Genomic DNA, 27,489 nt, shown 5'->3' with positions numbered 1-27,489 from the left:
CATTATAAATTACCAATACTCTTAGAAAATACCCTTGATGTTACAACTGTACTATGTGGTATAAGCCATAGATTTTAAAAGTGCTAGAAGTTTTAAAGATCAGATTTCATCTTAAAATATGTTACATTTTGTGAAATTCAATTAAGCCAATTTTGCATGATTTACAAACAAACAAACCCACAAGATCTTCTTCTTTCGGCTGCTCCCATTAGGGGTTGCCACAGTGGATCACCTTTTTCCATATTTTCCTGTCCTCTGCATCTTGCTCTGTTACACCCATCACCTGCATGTCTTTTTTTCAACACATCCATAAACCTTCTCTTAAGCCTTCCTCTATTCCTCTTGCTTGGCAGCTCTATTCTTAGTGTCCTTTTCCCAATATACCCACCATGATCTGACCTTTTAATGTACTAATTTCTAATTCTGTCAGTCCTTGTCACACCCTATGCAAATCTTAACATCTTTAACTCTGCCACCTCCAGCTCTGTCTCCTGTTTTTTGGTCAATGTCATCGTCTCCAACCCGCATAACATAGCTGGTCTCATTACTGTTCTGTAGCCACTGTCTCTGCCATCCTGTAGACCTTCCCTTTCACTCTTGCTGATACCCGTCTGTCACAAATTACTCCTGACACTCTTCTCCACCCATTCCACCCTGCCTGCACTCTCTTTTTCACCTCTCTTCTGCAATCCTCATTACTCTGTACAGTTGATCCCAATCATTTAAATTCATTCACCTTCACCAACTCTTCTCCCCGCATTCTCACCATTCCACTGATGGCCCTCTCTTTTACAAACAAGTTCTCTGTCTTGTTCCTACTGACCTTCATTCCTCTCCTCTCTAAAGCATATCTCCATCTCTCCAGGGTCTCCTCAACCTGCTCCCCACTCTTGCTGTAGATCACAATGTCATCAGCAAACATCATAGTCCATGGTGACTCCTGTCTAATCTTGTCTGTCAACCTGTCCATCACCATTGCAAATAAGAAAGGGCATGATGATCCCTGATGTACTCCCACCTCCACGTTGAATGCATCCGTCACTCCTACCGCAGACCTCACCATTGTCACACTTCCCTCGTACATATCCTTTACGTACTTCTCTGCCACTCCCAACTTCCTCATACAATACCATAACTCCTCTCAAGGCACCATGTCATATTCTTTTTCTAAGTCCACAAAGACCCAATGCAACTCCTTCTGGCCTTCTTTATACTTCTCCATCAACACCCACAGAGCAAACATGCCATCTGTGGTGCTCTTTCCTGGCATGAAACCATACTGCTGCTCCCTAATCATCACCTCACGTCTTAACCTAGCTTCCTCTACTCCTTCCCATAACTTCATGCTGTGGCTCATCAATTTTATCCCCCTGTAGTTACTACAGTCCTGCATATCCCACTTATTCTCATTAATCGGTAACAGTACACTACTCCACTCCTCAAGCATCCTCTCACTTCCAAGACTGCACTAAACAATCTGGTTAAAAACACCACTGCCATCTCTCCTAAACACCCCTTTACATTCAAACCATGTCAGAACAACTTGAATTCACCTCCAATCAACATGGCCTAACTCCACTCACTTCTCCTCCATCTCCAGCCAACAGTGGTCCAGTTTCTGCCAACTCCCTATTGACTAACAGTATTGGTGGCAGTTGTTGTTAACCTGGTCCTCGACCAATCCGGTATGGAAATCTGTATTGTTGTCTGCATGCTGATCTGGCAAAGTTTTACACTGGATGCCCTTCCTGACGTAACCCTCCCCATTTATCCGGGCTTGGGAATGGCACAAAGAAACACAAGACAGAATACATGTGTGTAAATGAGAGGGAGGTCAGTGGAATGGTGAGGATGCAAGGAGTAGAGTTGGCAAAGGTAGATGAGTTTAAATACTTGGGATCAACAGTACAGAGTAATGGGGATTATGGAAGAGAGGTGAAAAAGAGAGTGCGGGCAGGGTGGAATGGGTAGAGAAGAGTGTCAGGAGTAATCTGTGACAGACGGGTATCAGAAAGAGTGAAAGGGAAGGTCTAAAGGACGGTAGTGAGACCAGCTATATTATATGGGTTGGAGACGATGGCACTGACCAGAAAGCAGGAGACAGAGCTAAAGGTAGCAGAGTTAAAGATGCTAATATTTGCTTTGGGTGTGACAAGGATAGATAGGATTAGAAATGAGTACATTAGAGGGTCGTCTCAGGTTGGACGGATGGGAGACAAAGTTAGAGAGGCGAGATTGCTTTGGTTTGGACATGTGCAGAGGAGAGATGCTGAGCATATTGGGAGAAGGATGCTAAGGATAGAGCTGCCAGGGAAGAGAAAAAGAGGAAGGCCTAAGAGAAGGCTTATGGATGTGGTGACAGAGGACATGCAGGTGATGGGTGTAACAGAACACGATGCAGAGGACAGAAAGATATGGAAGAAGATGATCTGCTGTGGTAACCCCTAACGGGAGCAGCCAAAAGAAGAAGATATGTAAACTGTTTTCTCTATAAGTGCTATCCACCGTAAATATATGAACTAAACAGTCTCGTTTAGAAGCCTTGACAAACAGACCAGCTCGAAATGCATTGGGTGATTTGGCAAAACTATGATTCAGCAACTACAAATAATACTGTGATCATCAAAAATTACTCTTTAATCATAGATATTATACAAAAGTGGCTGACCAGGGATTCATTTCAAGATATATCATAATTATTTCCTGAAATATTTTCTATCTTTTCAATGGGAGTTCCTGTCATTTTAAGCAGATATCTTTAAAGGTATTTATTGACTGAACTGTGCAGGAAGTTATTTTTAGATATATGGAAATGCATTTCATATATCTCAGAATTAATTTCAGATATCTCAGTATTGTCTGGAAATGTAATCAGTTTTTTTAATGTATTTCGTACATCTTTATATTGAATTACATTTTGAGATATAAAGAAAAATTATTTTTTTGATATCTCAAATTCATTTCTTAAAAATGCTTTCAGCTCCAGTTGACATATCTTAATTATGCTGCAGACTTATAATCCAATTCCTGGAAGTAATTCTGAGATACTTGATAAATATGGGTACTAGTCACCTTTCTTCTACCAGTTCACAATAGCAGAGAATTACATTTTGAGTGTTAAAACTGCAAGTGATAATGTTAGCTCATAAATATAGAAGTTTACTTTACTCAACAGAGAATGTTTAATATAGTCTTAGGTGATCTTTGAAGGAATAATATAGTTACTTCATAATTCCTTTACTATAGCATCTAACAATAGAACTTCACAGGATGTAGTATCAGTTACAAGTCAAGTATGTCTCTTCAGCCTGCAGTGCACAATTCATAGAAAAAGATTAAATGATAAGGCAAGGCCTAAATGAAGCAAATGATTAAGTTCTAAGCTCAATTTCAGTAAAAAATGTCTTTCATTTTTTCATATTGGAAATCTGTTTGTGTCATGTCTTAGCCCAGGTTCCCCCCCCTTAAAACTAAAGCTCAAATTCATGTTTTATGTTTGTTTTTGATTACTTTATTTATGTTGATAATACTTTGGTTGATTATGTTCACTTTTTATTTGTTTTTGATTTTGTTTAAATACGTAAGCCACCTGTGTTATGTTGTATGTGTTTTGTGGTATGTGTTTTGTGGATGTTCCCTGTGATGAATAGTCCCTAGCGTCATGCAAGTTTTAAATAAACAATAAGGACCAGGGCTGTAATCAGGTGTGGGTGTGTGCAAGCTCACTCCACTCCATTATTTGATTGAGGTGCTTGGCCAATTGTGCTACATACACGTGCAGAGGCCAGTGGATCAGTCCAGTGCCTCAATGCTCAGAGGGAGTGACATGTTGCACCTGCACCCAATTACACAGACAGATAAAAGGAGCCTTCTTGGGATAAGAAGGTGAACAAAATGATCAATAATGGAGAAAAAGAAAGAAGAGAGAGCAAGTAATCTATACTAATAAAAGGCAAAGCCCTCACTGACTGACTCACTCACTCACTCACTCACTCACAGACTCATCACTAATACTCCAACTTCCCATGTAGGTAGAAAGCTGAAATTTGGCAGGCTTATTCCTTACAGCTTACTTACAAAAGTTTAGCAGGTTTCATTTCGAAATTCTACACGTAACGGTCATAATGGTCGACAACGTCCGCCATGTTGAACTTTCTTATTTATGGCCACATCTTCACGAAATTTGGTAGGCGGCTTCCCTGCGCTAACCGAAACAGATGTACTTACTTATTTCGATGGTATGACGCCACTGTCGGCCGCCATATTGAACTTTTCAACGTCACCAATTTTCCAACTTCCCGTGTAGGTAGAAGGCTGACCCCATCTTCACGAAATTTGGTAGGTGGCTTCCCTGCACTAACCAAAACCGATGTATGTACTTATTTCGGTGGTATGACGCCACTGTCGGTCGCCATATTGAATTTTCCAAACGTCACTAATTCTCCAACTTCCCGTGTAGGTTGAAGGCTGAAATTTGGGAGGCCCATTCCTTACAGCTTACTTACAAAAGTTAAGTTTCATTTCGAAATTCTACGCATAACGGTCAACAACGTCCGCCATATTGAACTTTCTTATTCATGGCCCCATCCTCACGAAATTTGGTAGGCGGCTTCCCTGCGCTAACCGAAACCAATGTACATACTTATTTTGGTGGTATGACGCCACTGTCAGCCGCCATATTGAACTTTCCGACATCACTAATTCTCCAACTTCCCGTGTAGGTAGAAGGCTGAAATTTGGTACTTATTTCGGTGGTATGATGCCACTGTCGGCCGCCATATTGAACTTTTAATGGAAACCGATGTACGTACTTATTTCGTTGGTATGATACCACTGTCGGCCGCCATATTGAACTTTCCAACGTCACTAATTCTCCAACTTCCCGTGTAGGTAGAAGGCTGAAATTTGGCAGGCTCATTCCTTACAACTTACTTACAAAAGGTTAGCAGGTTTCATTTCGAAATTCTACACGTAATAGTCTTAACAGTCAACAACGTCCGCCATGTTGAACTTTCTTATTTACGGCCCCATCTTCATGAAATTTGGTAGGTGGCTTCCCTGAGCTAACCGAAACCAATGTATGCATACTTATTTTGGTGGTATGATGCCACTGTCAGCCGCCATATTGAACTTTCCAACGTCACTAATTCTCCAACTCCCCGTGTAGGTAGAAGGCTGAAATTTGGCAGGCTCATTCCTTACAGCTTACTTACAAAAGTTAAGCAGGTTTCATTTTTAAATTCTACACGTAATGGTCATAACGGTCAACATCGTCCGCCATGTTGAACTTTCTTATTTATGGCCCAATCTTCTCGAAATTTGGTAGGAGGCTTCGCTGCACTAACCGAAACCAATGTACATACTTATTTCAGTGGTATGATGCCACTGTTGGCATATATTGAACTTTTCAACAGTCTTTGTTACTTATGGGCCCATCTTTAAGAAATTTGGTATGCGGGTTCCCAACACTAACTGAATCCTACTTACGTACATATATACGTCCATAGCCTGCAGCTCGGTCACTGTGTGAGGTGACGTTGGGTCCACCATCCCAACGCCTCCCACATTGTTGGATGCCTGCCTATATAAGACCGTCCGTCAATCCGGTCTCTACATTCCCTTCTTTGCTTCGCCAGGGGATTCACGTCTCCCTACTGATAACTACAGCCTTTTTGTTTAATCCACGGCTTCTCCGCTGTTTTATTGTTTGTTTATTACAATTATAGTTATTGTATAGGTATTTTAGACTTACTTTACATTTCTCAGGTACCCATTTCCTTTATCATTCCAACCCCCATTACCATGTCTATCGAGGTGATCACTATTGATCAAAGAACTGTCACTTACCGAGTGGTTTACATGCCCGAAGATGGCACCAACCTTTTCCATTTTCTTTGTTATATATTGCACGGCCATATCAGGCTTGCTCTTGATATCCGGAGGAACATTGTGTCTTATGTATTGAATGACTGGGACAGGTTCAAGGTGTGGACTGATGACGGTGCAGGAGATAATTATACTACACAGGAGCACTATAAGAGTGAAATGCTTAAGCCCTTCACCTATGGTTCTGCATGTGAGTTGATGGCTGCCGCTGAATTGTTCGGTTGTCGCTTTCAAGTGTACCGAAATAGCCAAATATTTTACACCTTTCGACAACCGCCAAAGCCTCTTAAACATCTTAGATTGACAGGAGACGATTTCAGTAGTGGACACTTTGATGTTTATGAATGTTTAAACTCCCAAAAGCTGGATGAGATTTTATCGATGAAACCGGTTGTGTGCTTACAACGCTTGACAGATGCCGAATGTCACTTCAACACAACAAATCCTGCAAATACTGTCGTAATTGAAACAAACCATGAAACTCAATCCGATTATGACAGCAGCAATCCAAGCTGTCAGATTTGAGACAAGATTACTGTTCACATGGCCAACTGTAAGTTGCATGCTCAAGAATAAGCTCAACGCACAGCTTGGTCATATTACAACCGGAGGGCCGAACTGACAATGTGGTTTACAAAAAGATCCTTAACAAATAATTATTGGCATGGTATTTTGCTATATATACGGGGATATAGGGGATATATGACAGCAACACTCATAACAGTGACAAAACAATTACATTGACAATCATGTTACATTATTTTTAAAATGTTTCCTTTTATTTTTCATAACTTCTTTAACACTACTTCTCTGCTGCGAAGCGCGGGTATTTTGCTAGTGTAGGTTATAAAGAGAGAGCATAAAAGACGGAAAGAGAGATGAGAGAGAGAGAGTCCAAACGGAACAGAGGCAAGTGGTTGGGAGTGAGCCTTAGGACTGTATGAACCTGAAGCTGAGGAAGGGACGCTCTTACTGAGTGATTGCTGGGGAGTAGGAGTGGCCCAATATGCAATGTTTCTACAGACACCTAGGGACTGGCAGAAAGAGATGTATACGGCTCCATGCAGTGCCCAGGGTTGCCTGAAGCTTGGCAATGGGGACCCGAGCCAAAAGTTTAAGGTTAACTGCACCTGCTGGTTGGGTTTCTCCTCAGTTGCCAGATCCTGTACGGGGTAAGCTGAGCAGACGATGGCTTTAACACTAGAATTACCAGAGCCTACGAAGAAACTCGTAAATCCAGCCCACCTTAAATCCCTTCGCACCTTTCCATCAGCATCTTTTGTCTTCTAAATTTATAGATAAGCCCAAGCAGCTTGCTATACCATCCCCCCACCACCTCAAAACGGGAAAGAAGTTCTCCCAGTTCCTGCCTTGATTGATTATCTGGGAGTGAGCTACCCAGAATTGTAAGGGGAAATAATTTGATGTGTGTTTTGTGTCTACAACACTATGTAAACACATCATTAAAACAGAAATGTTTTTCATGTTTTGGTAATAAATAAAAAAATGTAGACATGAACTGTATAATGTATGAAGGCTGATGGCCAAATATCAAATAAACACTTTCACAAAAGGTGCAAGCACAATACGACAGCTTCTGTGGTGTAGTGGTAAGATCTGCTGACTTATAATCCAGAGGTCGTGAGTTTGAAACCGGTTCTCCAGGAAATTTACCATTTTGAGTAGTGAGCTGCTCTTATTGTTAATATTATACAATAAAAACATACATTTGATTTGTGTCTGTAACAGCCAGTGTAAATTTATAGTACTTGTAACAGTTAGGGGTTTTTTTTATCCATCGCCTCCACATTCGCCTTGTTTTGTATGGATTATTTATTTGAACTTGCACTGCACTATTTGAGTTGAACTCCGTTTGTTTTTTGATTTGATTAATTTTAATAAAAGCATAGAAACACTTTTTAACCTATCCCTTGCTTGTAAGAGTGTGTCCTTATTTGCCCAGTTCTTCTAGGTTATGACTGTTGATGGTGGCAGGTTCAAGAGACTTTCCGACAGAAGCAGGAGCATGGATCACATCTGCACTGTCACAGTCCCCCAAGAGACAGGGCCATTTGCCAGTCATTTGGGTGCTGCCCTCTATTCTACAAATCTGGAGGGTCTTCCACAGTTCATGATAGTTCAGTTTGAATTTGCTTAGAGGTTTGATGAGTGTTTTCTATTTCAGTTCTGTGCTTTTTGGGATTCCTTGGATTTTTGTCTATTTTTCTCTGTATTTCTATTATGCTTGGGATTTCATATTTTGACGTGTCTGCCTTAGGTTGCCCTTGCTGGCAACTCATTTTTATCTTCTGTGCTCTACAGAGTTTCCTGTATTTACAGATCTTTTTGTGAAAAACCTTTTTATTTTATGAAAATTTGGTGCTTGCCCTTATTACTAGCATGCATTTGATGGTTTTATCCCCCTGTAGTGGGCATTATTGGAAGTGTTTGGGAGTATATGCTTTGGAAATAATTGGAACTTGTTTGCTTTGAAACTCCAAGTTCATGGCAGTATGAGCTGGGGGTGAAGTAAGGTTTGTTTTGAAGACAAATGAAACCAAAGACTAGACAGCTTATTGTTGGGACTAAAGAGTCACAAAAATGCAAATTAGAGTGGATATACTGCCAACCCTGGCTACATAAAAGGGAAAACACGGGATCTTAATAAAATAAAAAGACGTAATCTACAAAAATGTTCAATAAAAAAAGAAAGGTTTGTAGAAGACAAAAGACAAAAGGAAATTGCCTGAAGCAAAACGGCAACCTGATTCAAACAAAGTACCAATACAAGAATCCAAATAACAGCAGAAGGTCACAAATCCAATAAATAATATGCACTCACCAGCTCCGAAACACATTCAAATGAAGCACTGGGAACCATGGAAACCTACATCTTTCTGGACCTGAAGGTATTCTCAGGTGGTGATAAGCAGGTGGTCCCAGCCCCTGGGGAACAAGACACAGTGCACATAACAAAGGCCACATAATGCACAGAAACAAAGTAAATAGCAATATTAACATAGACAAAAGAATCAAAGTTGAACAAAACAGACATTAAACAAGGGTTTGAAACATAGCCAGGGAGGATTCCTTACTGAACATAGCATTTAAAATGGGGGTTTCAAAGCACTTAAAGGAATACTCCATCCAAAAACATTTTTTATATTACTTACACCATGAACTTTGTAGTGGTTTCTCTGCATGAAATCATGAGATTAAAGGTTTTTTTCTCAGCCACCACTACAAAGTATTTGGGGCAAGTAACCTTTTTTTGGTGGAGTATTCCTTTAAAATTGATGCATAGTGGATAGTGTTCATAAAATATAATAATTTAACATTATCTTTAGTTCATTGTGAATTAAGTCAACTTCAACTCATAAGTAGATCATTATTAATGAGCTATCTGATACTGTCTGGAAGTCTGTGAATGTCTGAAATCATGACTTAATTTGGCAGCTTGGAGAGACAGTGTAATTATTTAATAAAGGTTTGTCAGTACCAGTTGTCAGCAAATATGAGGAGTAGTGGACTGAGCTGCCAGCTTAACACTTAACACTTATTTTCTGTGCAGCTCACTTACTGTTGAACGTATAGCATACTCCCTCCTCTTCTTTTGCATACATCACCTCCTAATTGTGTTTTGTTCTGTGTTTATCTGTCCTGATGTGTTTAAAAAACACACACACACAATTAGAAGCATTGCAGGACTTATTATTAGAAGCACAATTAAAAGCATTGCAGGACTACTTATAATGTAGTGTTAAACATAACGGGCGCTGAGCAGGCTCCTTTCAATCATGGAGAATCCACTAAACACTATCATCTCCAGACAGAGGAGCAGCTTCAGCGACAGACTGCTGTCACTGTCCTGCTCCACTGACAGACTGAGGAGATCGTTCCTCCCCCACACCATGCAACTCTTCAATTCCACCCGGGGGAGGTAAACATTAACATTATACAAAGTTATTGTCTGATATACCTGCATTTTTATCAATCTTTAATTTAATACTGTTTTTTTTATCAGTATGCTGCTGCTGGAGTATGTGAGTTACTTAGAAGAGCTTGTTCTGGGCCTCATGTTCAAGAAGGGCAGACCAGAGGTTGAGAAGGTCTGCTTTAGATTTCAGAATTGTCTAAGAACATTCATAGATGAAAAAGTCATTTGTAACATTTAATTAATTGTATTGTAGCTAGTTAGAAGTCTTTTTCATTACTCAGTGGGTTTTTAATTTAACCACAGACCAGTCTGATATTCTTTTAGTATAAAATGAAATTTTATAAATGGTAATTGAATTGAATTATATGACCACAAATGTCTAAAAATGATTAAAGTTAAATCTATACTGATAAAAGGCAAAGCCCTCACTGACTGACTCACTCATCACTAATTCTCCAACTTCCCGTGTAGGTAGAAGGCTGAAATTTGGCAGGCTCATTCCTTACAGCTTACTTACTAAAGTTAGGCAGGTTTCATTTCGAAATTCTACGCGTAACGGTCATAACTGGAACCTACTTATGTACATATATACAGCAATAGCCTGTAGCTCAGTTGCTGTGTGAGGCAGAGTTGCATCCCACATCGTCACGCCTCCCACGTAATTGAGTGCCTGCCCATATAAGGCCGTCAGTCAGCAGCAATCCAATTGACACGCTGCCACTAAATATTCGCGGGTGAAGGGCTGTGCTTATGCAAACGAAGATGAGATGGTCAGGGATAGACTAGTGTTTGGCAGAAACTCAGCGAAAGTGCGAGAGAAACGTTTAAGTGCCAGGTCTTAGCTAACATTAAATAAAGCTGTGGACATCACAAGATCGCACGAGATAGAACAAGCACAGCTGAGAACCTTCGATGCATGTACTCTGAGCGGTTCACGTGAACTGACTGTGAACGCAGTACGCAGAGAACAAACAAGACCTCCAAAGAGTGCCGAGACTTTTGATCACGTGAACGTGTCTGCAAAAAGTGTCGTCTCCTGCCCTGCAAAAATACTATAAAAGTCGAACAGCCGGCGCGCGTGTGTAGCTGTGCTGGCCTTTGAGACGCTGACTGCGCTTCTGCCTTAAGTGAAAGTAAGCACTTTTAATTTTTTCCTCCTTCCCCTGAGCTATAGCCTAGACAACTGCAAACACGGGATCCCTTTTCTAGCCAGCGCCAAACTAATATTAAGTCGCTTCGCACTTTCTTTTGCACATGTACAATTATGAGGTCGCGGAAGACACGCATAGGAGTGGAGGACTGACCGTGCCATCCAGGCCGGTTAATGGCAGGGCCGTCTCTCCAGTCTACACGAGACCCACCGCGACGGTCCCCAAAATGCGCTCATATCGTCAGTGAAAATGTCTCTCTACACTATATAAAACAAAAAGGCAAATTTCCTTTCTTTATACCTTTTTTCCTTTGATCCCAATCCAAAGCCTTTCTCTCTTAACACTTCAGAGGACACAAAACTAATTTTCTTTAATTGCTGGTAATGCCGGTAAGGCACATTACCACAGGCAGAAATTTGGATGTTCACATAGAAAATGCAATTTCTATACCACAGCCTTCGTGTAACGCCTTTCAAAAGGGATCTACTACCGAGAGATGATCCATATACATTTTAGCTGCTGTTAGTATTACTTACCTGTTGTGTTATACCGTCTTTAAAATGTAGTTTACCCGAAACCACTCAGATACAGATATGTATATATACAGTAATCCCTCGCTATATCGCGCTTTGACTTTCGCGGTTTCACTCTATCGCGGATTTTAAATGTAAGCACATCTAAATATATATCACAGATTTTTAAGCTGGTTCGCCGCTTTCTGCAGACAATGGGTCTTTTAATTTAGGTTACATGCTTCCTCAGTTTGATTGCCCAGTTGATTTCATACAAGGGATGCTATTGGCGGATGACTTAGAAGCTACCCAATCAGAGCATGTATTGCATATTAACTAAAATTCCTCAATGCTATAAGATATGCTTCCCGCGCTGTCCTTGTTTGCTTCTCTCTATCTTTCTCGCTCTCTGCCTGACGGAGGGTGTGAGCAGAGGGGCTGTTTGCACTGAGGACACGGACGCTCCTCTACAAAATGCCGCTTTATCGCGGTGCTTCTGTATACTTAAAAGCATGTATTGATTTTTTGATTGTTTGCTTTTCTTTGCGAGCTCTCTCTCTGACATTCTCTGCTCCTGACGTGCTCCTTTATGATGGCGCTCCTTTGAAGATAAGATATGTTTGCTTTCTTTTAATTGTGAGAAAGAACTGTCATCTCTGTCTTGTCATGGAGCACAGTTTAAACGTTAAACTAAAGGGTGTTATTTCATGTCTAGAGGGCTCTAATAATGTTAACAGGGTGGGAGAGTTTATAAGGGCTTAAAATATATAAAAATAACCACACAAACATATGGTTTCTACTTGCTGATTTTCACCTATCGCGGGGGTCTGGAACGCAACCCCGATCGAGGAGGATTACTGTATATATATATATATATATATATATATATATATATATATATATATATATATATATATATATATATATATATATACTGCTCAAAAGAATTAAAGGAACACTTTTAATCAGAGTATAGCATAAAGTCAATGAAACCTATGGGATATTAATCTGGTCAGTTAAGTAGCAGAGGGGGTTGTTAATCAGTTTCAGCTGCTGTGGTGTTAATGAAATTAACAACAGATGCCCTAGAGGGGCAACAATGAGCTGACTCCCACAACAGGAATGGTTTAACAGGTGGAGGCCACTGACATTTTCCCTCCTCATCTTTTCTGACTGTTTCTTCACTAGTTTTGCATTTGGCTACAGTCAGTGTCACTACTGGTAGCATGAGGCATACCTGGACCCTACAGAGGTTGCACAGGTAGTCCAACTTCTCCAGGATGGCACATCAATACATGTCATTGCCAGAAGGTTTGCTGTGTCTCCCTGCACAGTCTCAAGGGCATGGAGGAGATTCTAGGAGACAAGCAGTTACTCTAGGAGAGCTGGAGAGGGCCATAGAAGGTGCATAACCCATCAGCAGGACCAGTATCTGCTCCTTTGGGCAAGGAGGAACAGGATGAGCACTGCCAGAGCCCTACAAAATGACCTACAGCAGGCCACTGGTGTGAATGTCTCTGACCAAACAACCAGAAAAACTTCATGAGGGTGACCCAAGGGCCCCATGTCCTCTAATGGGCCCTGAGCTCACTGCCCAGCAGCATGCAGCTCGATTGGCATTCGCCATAGAATACCAGAATTGGCAGATGCACCACTGGTGCCCTGTGCTTTACAGATGAGAGCAGGTTCACCCTGAGCACATGACAGAAGTGAAAGGGTCTGGAGAAGCCATGGAGAACATTATGCTGCCTGTAACATCATTCAGCATGAGCAGTTTGGTGGTGGGTTAATGATTGTCTGGGGAGGCATATCCATTGAGGGTCACACAGACCGCTACAGGCTTGACAAAAGCACCTTGGCTGCCATTAGGTATCAGGATGAAATCCTTGGACCCATTGTCAGACCCTATGCTGGTACAGTGGCTCCTGGTGCACGACAATTCCTGGCCTCATGTGGTGAGAGTATGCAGGCAGTTCCTGGAGGATGAAGGAATTGATACCATTGACTGGCCACCACACTTTCCTGACCTAAATCCAATAGAACACCTCTGGGACATTATGTTTTGGTCCATCCAATGCCACCAGGTTGCACCTCAGACTATCCAGGAGCTCAGTGATGCCCTGGTCCAGATCTGGGAGGAGATCCCACACAACACCATTTGTCATCTCATTAGAAGCATGCACCGATGTTGTCAGGCATTATACAAGAACACAGGGGCCATACAAAGTGCTGCATACAATTTTGAGTTGCTGCAATTAAATTTTGGCAAAATGGACTAGCCTGCCACATAATTTTTCACTCTGATTTTTGGGCGTCTTTGAATTCAGGGCTCTGTAGGTTGATCATTTTCATTTCCATCAAACGATGTGGCATCCTTTCGTTCCTAACACATTACCCAGTCTATATCAGTATAGATATCCAGGAGGATTTCTTTTTCCCATTGAGATCTGATGTGTTTTCAAAGTGTTCCTTTAATTTTTTTGAGCAGTTTATATATATACATATATGTATGTGTGTGTGTGTGTGTATATATATATATATATATATATATATATATATATATATATATACTAGCAAAATACGCTAGTAGAGAGAAGTAGTGTGTTAAAGAAGTAATGAAAAAGAAAAGGAAACATTTAGAAAATAAAGTAACATGATTGTCAATGTAACATGATTTTGTCACTGTTGTGAGTGATGAGTGTTGCTGTCATATATATATATATATATATATATACACACACATATATACATATACACATATATATACACACACACACATATATACACATATATACATATCTACATATACACACATACATATATATATACACACATACATACATACACACACAAATACAAACGTTAAAAGAACAAACATTCAAATTTCTTTACTCTTATGTAATTTTATATAAAAAATAAGCTTAAATTTTAAATATCCCAAAAGATTTTGCTCTCCATAAAAATATATCCTGTCAAAATTATACAAATTCAAATATGAACATGCTGCATAACAAAACCTGGAAATATAAATAAAATTTGTTCTTTTCAGCAATATCAAATCAAATCATTCAGTTGTCTTTGCTCATATGTCATTTTATCAGAGCTGGACGCCTGGCATCTTTTTTTGGCAGCAAGTTTGTTTATGTTTGGTATGAGGTTCTGTGTTGTGGAGATTCTCAGGATGGACTGCAGGTGCTCATCAGTGAGGCGACTCCTGTCACTGAGAAGAGCTTCTCACACAGATATGTGCTACCAAACATGCACAAGGTTCGAGCCGCATGTTTATCGGAGCTGGAGCATTTCTGCGGGAATGGAGTGAATAAACTGTGCGGGCCCTGCAGTATCGTACTTTGCCTTCAGTGTGCCATTACACTGCAGCTCAATCACCTCCATCTGAATCTGCACTGGTGCAGTTTCCACATCAACAGCAAATGGGTTGCGAAACAACTCAAAATTCTTTTTTTGTTCTTCAAAGTCACCAAAGCGCCGTGCGAACTCAGTGTGCAGTGCGCTCGGTTTATCAGCAAAGTGCGTATTTGGGAACACCGTTGTGCCGACTTGGTTCAACATTACTTGGCAACAGAGAAAGTGGGGCAAGTTGCACTGGTGCATTTGTGTCTCCCATAAAAGCAGCTTTACTTGAAATCAGTTTGTGATTTTGCACGTCTGCTTGTGATTAAAAACGTCTGCTGAAGTGTCAGATTCTTCTTTAACTCTTCTGCTTTCTGTATCTTCTGCATTGCATTCAGGTCTTTCAGGTTATCCTGATGTTTTGTCTCATAGTGCCGTCTTAGATTAAATTCTGTAATTACAGCCACATTAGCTCCACAAATGAGACACACGGGTTTACCAGCAATGTCAGTAAACATATACTCAGCCTCCCATCGGTTTTTAAAGGCTCTATTTTCAGAATCAACTTTTCTCTACGGCATCGTGTGGGCTAGCTTCGCAATAACTTGCAGCATCATAAGCTAGACTTGATTAACGCAGTGTTTGGCAAGGCAGCTGAAGCACTGCATTATGGGATCTGTAGTTTATTGTGTTACCAGCGCTTCATATCCCCGGGCCATTAATAACAATAATATATAAAATGATCTTGGATATTATTACACGCCGGGCCGGATGTGGCCCGCGGGCCTTGAGTTTGACACATATGGACTAAATAGAACTTGAAAAGATATATTTTTTCGAATGTGATCGCGCAATTCAGATCGAGTTGACGCGCACTACATCGAGCCCGCGTGCTATTGTGGTTTTGCCTGCATGCCTCAATAAGTCACCCTCCCCTCGCTTTTACTTTTTTACCGTTCATCTAATGAATACACTGAGTATGGCTTTACCAAAACAATCATTCATGGCGAATAAAGTATCCATTATTCATAAAGCTTCAATTGGTGATCTGTCTTTCTGCGTTAACCGCATATTTTTTCATACGTCTCAAACCAAGGGGATGCGAGGGTAAAACGAATCGGGAAGCACACGTACATACTCAGTGCACACCCTCTTGGGTATCGAACCTCGGACGTCGGCGCTAGAGGCAAAGCCTCTACCATTGCGCCACGGCATGTGGTTTGTCTATTTGAGCGTATGTAGATCGGGGTATATATATACATATATATATATATATATACCCGCGCTTCGCAGCGGAGAAGTAGTGTGTTAAAGAAGTTATGAAAAAGAAAAGGGAACATTTTAAAAATAACGTAACATGATTGTCAATATACAGTAATTGTTTTCTGAGTGTTATAAGTGTTGCTGTCATCAAGGATTTGATTATCATTATTTCTTTCAATCAGGTTCGTATTTGTAGGATGTGTTGTGTTCAAGTTACATTCTGTGTTTGTCAATCGTTGTAAAGATAACAGGTTTCATTCATCGATTCGTTTCTTACTGCATCAATAAACAGCTCGTCTTCCTCTTTATCTGAGACGTGACACACTGCATGCACAGGTTTTATTTTACACTGTCTTCCTTTAGCGGGACATTGACTTTTTCCACCCCACGGCTGTATTTAATGTTAGCTAAGACCCGGCACTTAAAAGTTTCTCTCGCAGTTTCGCTGAGTTTGTGCCAAACACCACCCTGACCATCTCTTCCTCCTCTGCATAACCACAGTCTTTCACCCACGAATATTTAGCGGCAGTGTTTCTATTGGATTGCCGCTGACGGACGGCCTTATATGGGCAGGCACTAAATTAAAGTGTAACAAAGGCGCTATATAGGCGCCTGACCCGACACATAAAGGCACGGAGGCATATATCTATACTAATAAAAGGCAAAGCCCTCACTCACTCACTCACTCACTCACTCACTCACTCACTCACTCACTCACTCACTCACTGACTCATCACTAATTCTCCAACTTCTCGTGTAGGTAGAAGGCTGAAATTTGGCAGGCTCATTCCTTACAGCTTACTAACAAAAGTTGGGCAGGTTTCATTTCGAAATTCTACGCCTAATGGTCATAACTGGAAGGTATTTTTCTCCATTAACTGTAATGGAGTTGAGCTGGAAAGACGTGGGGGGAGTTTCATGTGACATCATCACGCCTCCCACGTAATCACGTGAACTGACTGTCAACGCAGTGCGTAGAAAACCAGGAAGACCTCCAAAAGCGCTTAAAAACATGCATTATATAATTGAGAAGGCAGCGAAACAATAAGAAGCGAGCGAGTGACATATACTACCATATTCATGAGTGCTGCTACCTCGGAAAGAAAGCAAGGTGTAAACCTAAACTTTAAATTAAGTTCATAGACAAGCTACCGCTGGCGTTTCACATGCCCACAGGTAATGCGGGATACAAGTTTAATGAGAGGACGCAGGATATAAACGAGAGTTTTGATCACTTTGTAACTAAGTTAAAATTGTAGGTGAAGGGTGTGCTTATGCAAATTCAGAGACTGTGTTTGTGGGGGATTGACAGTTAAGGCGGGTGGGGGAGTGACGTCATCATCTCCCCTCCCATTCATCTCATTTCGCTCTCAGCTGAGCTCCACGGCTAACGCCATCTTCTGAAGCAACTTCGTCAGACTGCCACCAAATACTCACAGAAAAATCCACAAGTTAATACACACGCTGTCTCTAGAGTTTCTCAATACTGAATCCTCCAGGCACTACTTACAAAAGGTTACATTGACAATCGTGTTACGTTATTTTTAAAATCTTTCCTTTTCTTAGCACAAGCACAACTGAGAAGCTTCGATGCATGTGCTACATAACGCGTTAAAAAATAATGCATTTAATCACACTTTGCATTACAAGCAAAGGGGAGCTTTTGTCAATGCATGATTTCCTGGTACACCGATTACATTGATCAGCGCATCCCGATACATTTTACCCTTGCACCACCTTAGTTTGAGAAGAAGTATGAAAAAATATGAGGTTAACACAGAAAAACAGATCACCAATTCAAGCTTTATGAATAATCGATTCGCCATCAATAATTGTTTTGGTAAAGCCATACTCCTTCCATTTTATAATTTTTCCGCCACTAGCCATGATTAAATGAACGGTCAAAAAGTAAGAGCGAAGCGAGAGTGACTTATTTAGGCAGGAATATATATGACAGCAACACTCATGACAATGTCAATCATGTTACGTTATTATTAAAATGTTTCCTTTTCTTTTTCATTACTTCTTTAACACACTACTTCTCCGCTCTAGGCGGGTATTTTGCTATATATATAATATATGAATTACCTCCAAAGAGCGCTCAGACTTTTGATATCATGAACGTGTGTGCAAAAGGGGTCTCCTGCCCAGCAAAAGTCGAGCAGCCAGCGCGCGCATAGCTGTGCCGGCCTTTGAGACGCTGACTGCGCTTCTGCTTTAAGTCAAAGTGAGCACTTTTAATTTTTTTCATCCTCCCCCTGCGCTATAGCCCAGACAAGTGCAAACACGGGACCCCTTTTCTACACCACGGCAAAATAATATTAAGGCGATTCACACTTTCTTTTGCGTGTATCGATTATGAGGTCCTAAACTCGGATTATGAAGACACGCACACGAGTGGAGGACTGACAGTGCCATCACAGCCGATTAATGGCGGGGCGTCTCACCAGTCTACACAAGACCCACCGTGACTGTCCCCAAAAGGCGATCATAACGTCAGCGACCACATCTCTCTATACTATATAAAAGAAAAAGGCAACTTTCCTTTCTTTACACCTTTTTTCCTTTTATGCCAAACCAAAGCCTTTCTCTCTTAACACTGCAGAGGACACAAAAATTATTTTCTTTAATTGCCGGTAAGGCACATTACCAGAGGCACAAATTTGAACGTTCACATAGAAAATGTAATTTCTATACCACAGCCATCATGTAGCGCCTTTCAAAAGGGATCTACTACCGAGAGATGATCCATATACATTTTAGCTGCTGTTAGTTACTTACCTGTTGTGTTACACAGTCTTTAAAATGTAGTTTACCCGCAACCACTCCAGTAGTGCTCAATGTACCTGTACTTCTTAAAACATTAATGTTTTACTGTTTAATAACTTATAGACTATATTTTATTATTTTTCCCTTGCACTCAGTGACCAAAGCTATACACACACATATAGACACATACAAACATACACACAAGTATATGCATGTGTATATATATATATACACACACACACACACACACACACACACACACACACATACATACATACATACAAACATACACACATATATATAATTTGTGTGTGTGTATGTATGTATGTGTGTGTATATATGATGTAGATAGGTATGTATATACAGTATATATATATATATGTGGATATATGGATATGTATATAGATATGTAGATATGAAGATATGTATGTGTATATATATATATATATGTATGTATGTATGTATGTATGTGTGTGTGTGTGTGTGTGTGTGTGTATATATATGACAGCAGCAATCCAAGCTGTGAGAAAACAGTAAAAGGAGGCGTGTCAGGCGTGTGGTACATTTTCTGATGCAGCTAGGCGAAAATAACTTTGTGACGCTGCCACCAAATACACAAAACAATTACTTTGACAATCATGTTACATTATTTTTAAAATGTTTCCTTTTCTTTTCATAACTTCTTTAACACATGACATCGCTGCGAAGCTCGGGTATTTTGCTATATATATATATCACAGCGACACTCATAACAGTGACAAAACAATTACATTGACAATCATGTTACGTTATTTTCGAAATGTTTCCTTTTCTTTCTCTTTCCTTCTTTAACACACTACTTCTCCGCTGCCAAGCGCGGTATTTTGCTATATATATATATATATATATATATATATATATAGATAGATAGATAGATATGAGAACAACACTCATATTAATGACAAAACAATTACATTAACAATCATGCTACGTTATTTTTAAAATTTTTCCTTTTCTTTTTCGTACCTTCTTTAACACACTACTTCTCCGCTGCGAAGCGCGGGTATTCTGCTAGTATATATATCTATGACAGCAACACTCATAACAGTGACAAAACAATTACATTGACAATCATGCTACATTATTTTTAAAATTTTTCCTTTTCTTTTTCATAACTTCTTTAACACACTACTTCTCCGCTGCGAAGTGCGGGTATTTTGCTAGTATCTTATATTATGTAAACTTTTGAGTTTGAGTACACTGCTGCACACTAAATGTGTATTACAGGAAAACATGCACTTTCAGACTGAAACACAGCAACATTTCTATGGTTGTTTTTTAAACCTAAAGAGAGTAACTTTTTTAAAACAATAACTGTCCAAATATGTTATATTATTAAAATCTGATAACTGTAGGCTTATATTTTGCAGGTATATGAATAGTGTCTTGTTTTTTTGTGGGTGCTGTGAAGAAAATAATGGCGTGAATTTTTTTTTGTTTTCGTAAATATCTTTAGAAATGAGAACACCCATGACATTGCTAGTGTAGTATTTAGATGGTAGAAGTGCTTAGATCTCAAGAATCAACACTGAAGTATGAGGTTTTTTAATGCATGGTCAGCTGTACCCTATCCCACCCCTTCAAACTACCAGGAAATGTAGACTTGCATTGCATTCATGCAGTCAGAACTGGCATGTTTCTTGAAAAGATGGCCAAGTCCAGTGATATATTTATCTTTTCAAAGTAGAAAAAGACTTCTTTGATTTTGATACAAGCATGAAACCATGTATGAGTGCGACCATCCCAGTTTTAATGGCTATGACTGCAGTGTGAAATGCAACTTACTAGCTAGATCAAGCGTTCATCCACTGCTCTTGTCATGTTATTTCATACTGTAGCAGCCAGCAGGGGGTCCTGAAGATGGGTGGAGCTAAATGCCTGATTGAAAGCAATAAGTCACACAGATAAGTGGAATGCTGCATTCTGAAAGTTGTCATGAAGATTTGCACTAAATTCTACAAGCACGGGAAGATTCATAAATGTAGGTGGAGACTTTCAGAGGATAAAATAAGTTGCAATTTCATGCAGAAGATAGCTTCTGATCTATTATCAGAGATACTGGCCATGTTACAAGAAAAGGGAACAGTGTGAGAACAGTTGTGTCTTATTCCCAGTTCATATTTAATTTATGAGGTGTCTCCAGTGGCTTTTAATGATGAGAAAATATGATCAGGAGTATGATTCACCATTGTTAAATAAACATGACCATACTTGGGCTGAGACACTATCTAGTTTCTGCCTCAGTCCCTCTGTCCTGGTATTTATTATGTCTGGATTGAGAGAAGAACTGATTAATAAGCTGAGATTGATGATTGCTTTTGCACTAATGATGGTTGTTTAGAAGAGCTGTATCCATCAACCACGCTAGAAAGGAAGATTTGAAAAAATCAACTTCACAAGCCCAAATTGCCAGTCTTTAATGTCCCAGCTGAATATCTTTGTGTTGCCATGGGGGGAGCATGTGTTGCAGCACAATCATGACCTAGCATGGTCCTAAGAAGCGAAGCAGTGTAATGTCTGCAGATTAGATCTAAGAGAGGCAAGTTGGTCAGGTTTTTGTGTACTGTCTGAAAAGGTGGAGATCCTGGAGAGACTGCCATAAAAGGATAGAGAGCATGTGATGCCCTGTGTAGTGGCACCTCTACCCAGATGCTAAAATACGGCGCAACTGTAGATATACCCAAACAGAACAGTGGTGGGAAAAAAGTAGCTCAGACTCTAAGAAAATGTTCAAAAACAGGTGTTCTTTATTTCTAGTTGAAGCAAAACAAATTTTATTGTCATGTGCTGAAAAGCAAATGCAGACCTCTGCAATGACACAGAATATTTACAATAAAAAAGAAAAATATGTGTGATGGTGAAGCTGTACAGAATATACAATAATTCTCAAGTACGAGAGGTACAGAAAAAAAACCATAAAAATAAATAAGTAAAAATCCTACTTATAGGACAAAAATCAAAGAGGATGAAAAAGAACAATTAGCAAAATTAGCACAGGCACAAAAGACGGGGAAAAAATCTGTGAAAACTCTTAATTTTAAATATATACACAAGAATGCTCTTGAAGGGTAACAAACTACTCACTCTTTTAAACTTTACCAAACTGCAGATGGTAAAAGACAAACCCTGTTGGTATGCAGTAGTTTCTGTTTCATATGCTGGGAATTTGTTTACCTGGCCAATTCTTTATTACGCCGACCTGGCATAACCAACCAGAGACACTGTTGTGATGTCCACCTCATGCAGCCTCTCTTGCAGGTGTGTATTTTGATGCATCTCCAATGCAGGCATGTAGCCATCAGCACATGAACTTGTACATATCCAGGTAACTTCCTGAACTTTCTCTGGGACTTCAAGGGTCACTGCTTCTTTAATACCATGGTAGATAGTGTACTGACACTCAAGGGAACAAATGGGCATGACAGGCCTCACCATGCCTGGCACAAATGGCCAGCAACACTTCCTCCTATAGTGTGCTTCCATGCTGCTCCCCAGTGGTTTCTTTTCTAGAGTCTCTGTGAACCTACTTTACAGTTAAGTGCACCTGAATAACTAATTATAAGCATAAAAAGTAATGCTATTACAGTTATACTTTTTAACAAATGCAAATCCTGTGATAAAACCCACAGAGCAACTACATGCAGAAACTTTGGTGGTGCTTCTTTAAGTAAATGCTCTCTTATCTGCACCCCCTTCCTCACACTCTGCATATGCTTATTTTATTTCTAGATGACTGTACCACTTCTAATATTCTACAAACAACTAAGCAATTTGTCACTCTTTGTCCAGTCCACGGAAGTTACACTACATTCACAAATTGAACAACTGAAATGAAATAAAATGAAATTGTGTGGCATCACGCATGCTTCATATAAAGGGCTTGATTCACAACAGAGGAACTACAGACTGCCGCCTGATGGCCACACGTGTTATTTGGAAGTCATCAAAAAGCAGTATGCTGTTATAAGGATATAAATGTTGTACATGTATTATGCCAGAAGTACAGTTTTCTGTGCCACTGCCAAACTGATCTACCAATGTTTTTAAAATTTGTGTTTTAAATAAATTAAAATTGAATTTTGAATTTGTGAACAGGATCTTTTATGATATTTTAATGTTTAGGTTCATACCAAGTTTTTATTTATTTATTGTTTAGCTATAGAATATGGCTTAGTTGTCCATCCATCCAAACCGCTATATCCTAACTACAGGGTCATGGGGGTCTGCTGGAGCCAATCCCAGCCAACACAGGGCGCAAGGCAGGAAACAAACCCCAGACAGGGCACCAGCCCACCGCAGGGTGCCCACACACAATTTAGAATCGCCAATGCATCTAACCTGCATGTTTTTGGACTGTGTGAGGAAACCGGAGTACCCGGAGGAAACCCACTCAGACATGGGGAGAACATTGAAACTCCACTCAGCGAGGACCTGGGAAGCGAATCCGGGTGTCCTAACTGCGAAGCAGCTGCACTACCCACAGTGCCACTGTGCTGCCCTGGCTAAGTTGTGACCTAGTTAATTGATAATGTTCTATGGAATTCAAAATGTATTGGATCTTTCTTGTTCTCTAAGGTGTCCCATTATTGTTGTATTTTCTTTGGTTAACACTGTACATATTACTTATTATTTGCTTATTGCAGCTATTATCATCACTCCTTCCAGCAGCAATTATTAACAAATGCTTGATAAAGAATACACTGCCTAAATTCAAAGACAAGTTTTCAATATGCAGTTATGTCTAACAATTATTACAAAACAAGTATTGTTCAGAACTAGTAAATTAACAACTGATTTTAACATGAGAATTTGGCATATGTTACTTCAAGTGTATGTGGTTAGCACTAATTTAGTGAACAAGTAGATGTTTCCCTTCATTAGGAATAGGGGTCAACATTGCATTTATGACTTTATGTATAGTTTGCATGAATGCGATTAAACTACTTTTTTGTAGTTTAAAGCGGTGGATTAGGGGACAGCTAGTCATGTCTGCTGCAGTCCATGCTACTGCATTAATTATTGTGATTTGAGTTATTCCAAAATTAGACCTGTGACATCAGTGGTCCTTTCTTTTTTGCATTGTTTTCACACCACAAGTTTTTAAAATGAAAGAATAATTTTCACTTTTGAAAGATAACAAAATGTAACTGCTCTCTTTTAAGTCATCTTGCAATCACTTTAGTCTACTAATGAAAATTCATCGCTCAGCTTCAGCCGCCAATAGAACAATTATGAGATGTCTTGACAGTTTACTTTCTTTTCTTTTGTGTAGATGATTCACATTATATTAAATCTCTTTTCAAAAGAGTAATGGGCATTTTTTTGAGAAAGGAATGTAATTTGCATTTATGTTTCCGGAGGCAAACAACTCATGCCCACATACAAAAATGAGTGAATGCTTACTTTCAGTTTAATCTTGTTTATTTTGTTTTTGCAAAAACAAAATGCTATTGTCATCATTGTAACCAGTTGATTTTTTTTTTGTTACAGTAATTAGGTGTAACTAACTGCACTCTACAGTAACTAACTATTCAATCCATAACTTTTAACTATTTCCAGGACACCACAATTTAATTTGAAACAATAAATTTAATTTACTTTTGCTAATGTTTACAGAGGTCAAAAATATAAAACCAGACATAGTAAAAGAAATACATATCATAAAATAAATGTCCAAGGTATATATAGCAAAATTACCAACAATTATAACTGAGCAGTTTTGTGCATTTTATTTTTTATCAAACTTTTATCAACTTCAGAATGATTTATTTACAATAAGACCTACATATTTTGAAACAATGTCAATTTACTTATAGACCACATTTAAAACAACATCAGTAATGCTTTAGCCAAAGTGTTTTACAATGAACACAAAAAATACAATAAAAACACAATACAAAACAGCAGTAAATTAATGCTAGAATCCCTGAAGCCTACGAAAAAACTCTTAATTCCATAATGCATCGATCAGCACAAGCAGCCTGCTACCCCATTCCCCAACTTGACGGAGCTCAGCTCAGGCAAAAAGTTCTCTCAGCTCAAGCTAAGGCTCCTTATCGGCGTGTGTGGTTCCTGGACTTGTATTGGGTAAATAATACAGTATATTGTTATTTGGAATACATGCATTTAATGTGTGTTCCATGTCTGGGTAAGTGTAGGATGAAAGGAAATGCAAACCAAGAAATGCTGAACACATACCTAAAGCAGAAACTTTTTCTATGTTATATTAATAATGACGTGAAGTGGATAATGAATGAAGACTTTAGTCCAAATATCAAATAAACATGTGCACTTTTATTCCAAGAATTTAACCAAAGAAAAAAAAATTAGATTTACATGTTGCTGTCAATGAGTTAAAAATTCAAGCCCAAATGACAGGAAGTTGATATGTATTCTTGAATAGTGTAGAGGTAAGAACTGCTGCCTTATAACTCAAAGGTACCGGGTTCGAGACTACGTTTTGAGCGGTGACCTGCGATTATTATTATTATTACAACAATATAATAAAAACATACATTTGATTTGTGTGTGTAATACCCAGTATAAATTTTGGCTACAACCAGACAAACAAATGACCATGAAGAAGGAACCATCACTATCACTGAAGGTCTTGGAAAGCTAAAATTCAATCTCATTTTATTCAATTTCATTTTATTTTAACCTGTATATAAGATACTGAAGATACAGAATAAACAAACTTCAGCCATTTAAAAACAAATCACATTAATTCCTTTGTGAAATACCATACATTTAGTCTGTAGCACATGCATGGCTGTAAAAATCACGCCGAAACCTGTATTGGGGAAGTTTAGTCAAGAAAATAGCAACTCCTTATGAAAAGGGAATAGGTACAGAAGAAGAAGAAGAACTCTTTATTAAATACATGGTATCTTGACACTTACAGTGTTATGTATAAATTGCAACATTGTGTCATTCACACAGCTCCTTAAACACTTCTAATTTTAAAGAATTTTCAGTTAGTTGTTGGAAAGAAGAGATTTTGTTTACTGTAATGTACATCAGTTTCCAAAGCTTTTTGCCTCAAGTACACTACTTTTAAGTCTCCTTACAAGTGAAGGACTAATCTCAATATTTTATCATATTTACAAGACAGTTCTCCATTAGAATACTTGGTCCACGGTGGCAGAAATGTCTCACATTCTCATGCACAGGAGATAAGTAGAAAGCCAACTCTGGAAAGAATACAATTTTTCTTAATATATAACCATACAATTTGAAATTGTGAAATTTAAAAGTAATAAATTTTGCACAATGAGTATTAAACCAGCTATTTCACAAAATACTACAGCTTTTATAGGATCTTTTCCAACCCTTGGGTTAGATTTTAGACATTTTTATTTTTAATTGGATTTCTTGTTAAATAGTTAACGGATTAGGGACTATCTAAGAGAAAGTTATTGCTAAAATTGTATAAATGATATGAATGTAGTACATTGGTATGTTGTATTTTGGTTGTTCATTTATAAATCAAATAGGCTTTGCCCCCTGCTCACTTCATCCGGCCCCTGGGATGCAACAACAACAACCATCCATCCATCATCCATCCCGCAATATCCTAACTACAGGGTCATGGGGGTCTGCTGGAGCCAAGCCAAGCCAACACAAGGCGCAAGGCAGGAATCAAACCCTGCGTAGGGCGCCAGCCCACCGCAGGGCACAACAACAACATTTATTTAAATAGCACATTTTCATACAAATAACGTAGCTCAAAGTGCTTTACATGATGAAGAAAGAGAAAAAAGTCAAAGTAAGAATTAAAATCAGAGAACACTAATTAACGTAAAATAAAAATAAGTTCCGATGGCCAGGGAGGACAGAACACACAAAAAAAACTCCAGACGGTTGGAGACAAAATAAAATCTGCAGGGGTTCCAGGCCATGAGACCGCCAAGCCCCCTCTAGGCATTCTAGCTAACATAAATGATCAGTCCTTATTGTATTCAGGGTTCTCATGGAAGGACTTGATGATGATGGTCACATGGACTTCTGGCCATTAATCCATCAATGTATGGACATCATGGTACTTTGATTAGGTGGTGGTGGCGCAGGTCGCCACCATAGAAAACCAGAAAAAGAACAGAAGAGAGAGTAGGAGTTAGTAAAGATTTTGGAGCCACCATGAATAGTAATGATACTTAATTGAATATGCAGAGCATCAAGATTAAATTTAAAATGAAGTTATGAGAAAGCCATGTTAAAGTAATGTGTTTTTTTGCAGTTTTTTAAAGTGCTCCACTGTATTAGTCTGGCGAATTCCTCTTGGCAGGCTATTCCATATTTTAGGTGCATAACAGCAGAAGGTCACCTCACCACTTCTTTTAAGTTTAGCTCCTGGGATTCTAAGCAGGCACTCATTTGAAGATCTAAGGTTACGATTTGGAATATAAGATGTCAGACAGTCCAATATATAAGATGGAGCGAGATTATTTAAGGTTTTGTAAAACATAAGCAGTATTTTAAAGTCAATTCTGAACGACACAGGTAACCAGTGTAGTGACATCAAAACTGGAGAAATGTGCTTGGATTTTCTGTTCCTAGTTAGGATTCTAGCAGCTGCATT

The 27,489-nt window shown here is 39.2% G+C and overlaps 1 protein-coding gene across 2 annotated transcripts in view; it reads left to right on the top strand.

The window, feature by feature from the left end:
* The window catches only part of smarcd3a (SWI/SNF related, matrix associated, actin dependent regulator of chromatin, subfamily d, member 3a), a 496,564-nt gene that overhangs the window by 377,266 nt on the left and 91,809 nt on the right, over window positions 1-27,489 (top strand). The window lies entirely within an intron of this gene.

Source organism: Polypterus senegalus, chromosome 5 (assembly GCF_016835505.1).
Source record: "Polypterus senegalus isolate Bchr_013 chromosome 5, ASM1683550v1, whole genome shotgun sequence".
NCBI classification, from domain to species: Eukaryota; Metazoa; Chordata; class Cladistia; order Polypteriformes; family Polypteridae; genus Polypterus; species Polypterus senegalus.
Note: the sequence above shows the minus strand (reverse complement) of the source record. Positions and strands in the feature narration are given on the sequence as shown.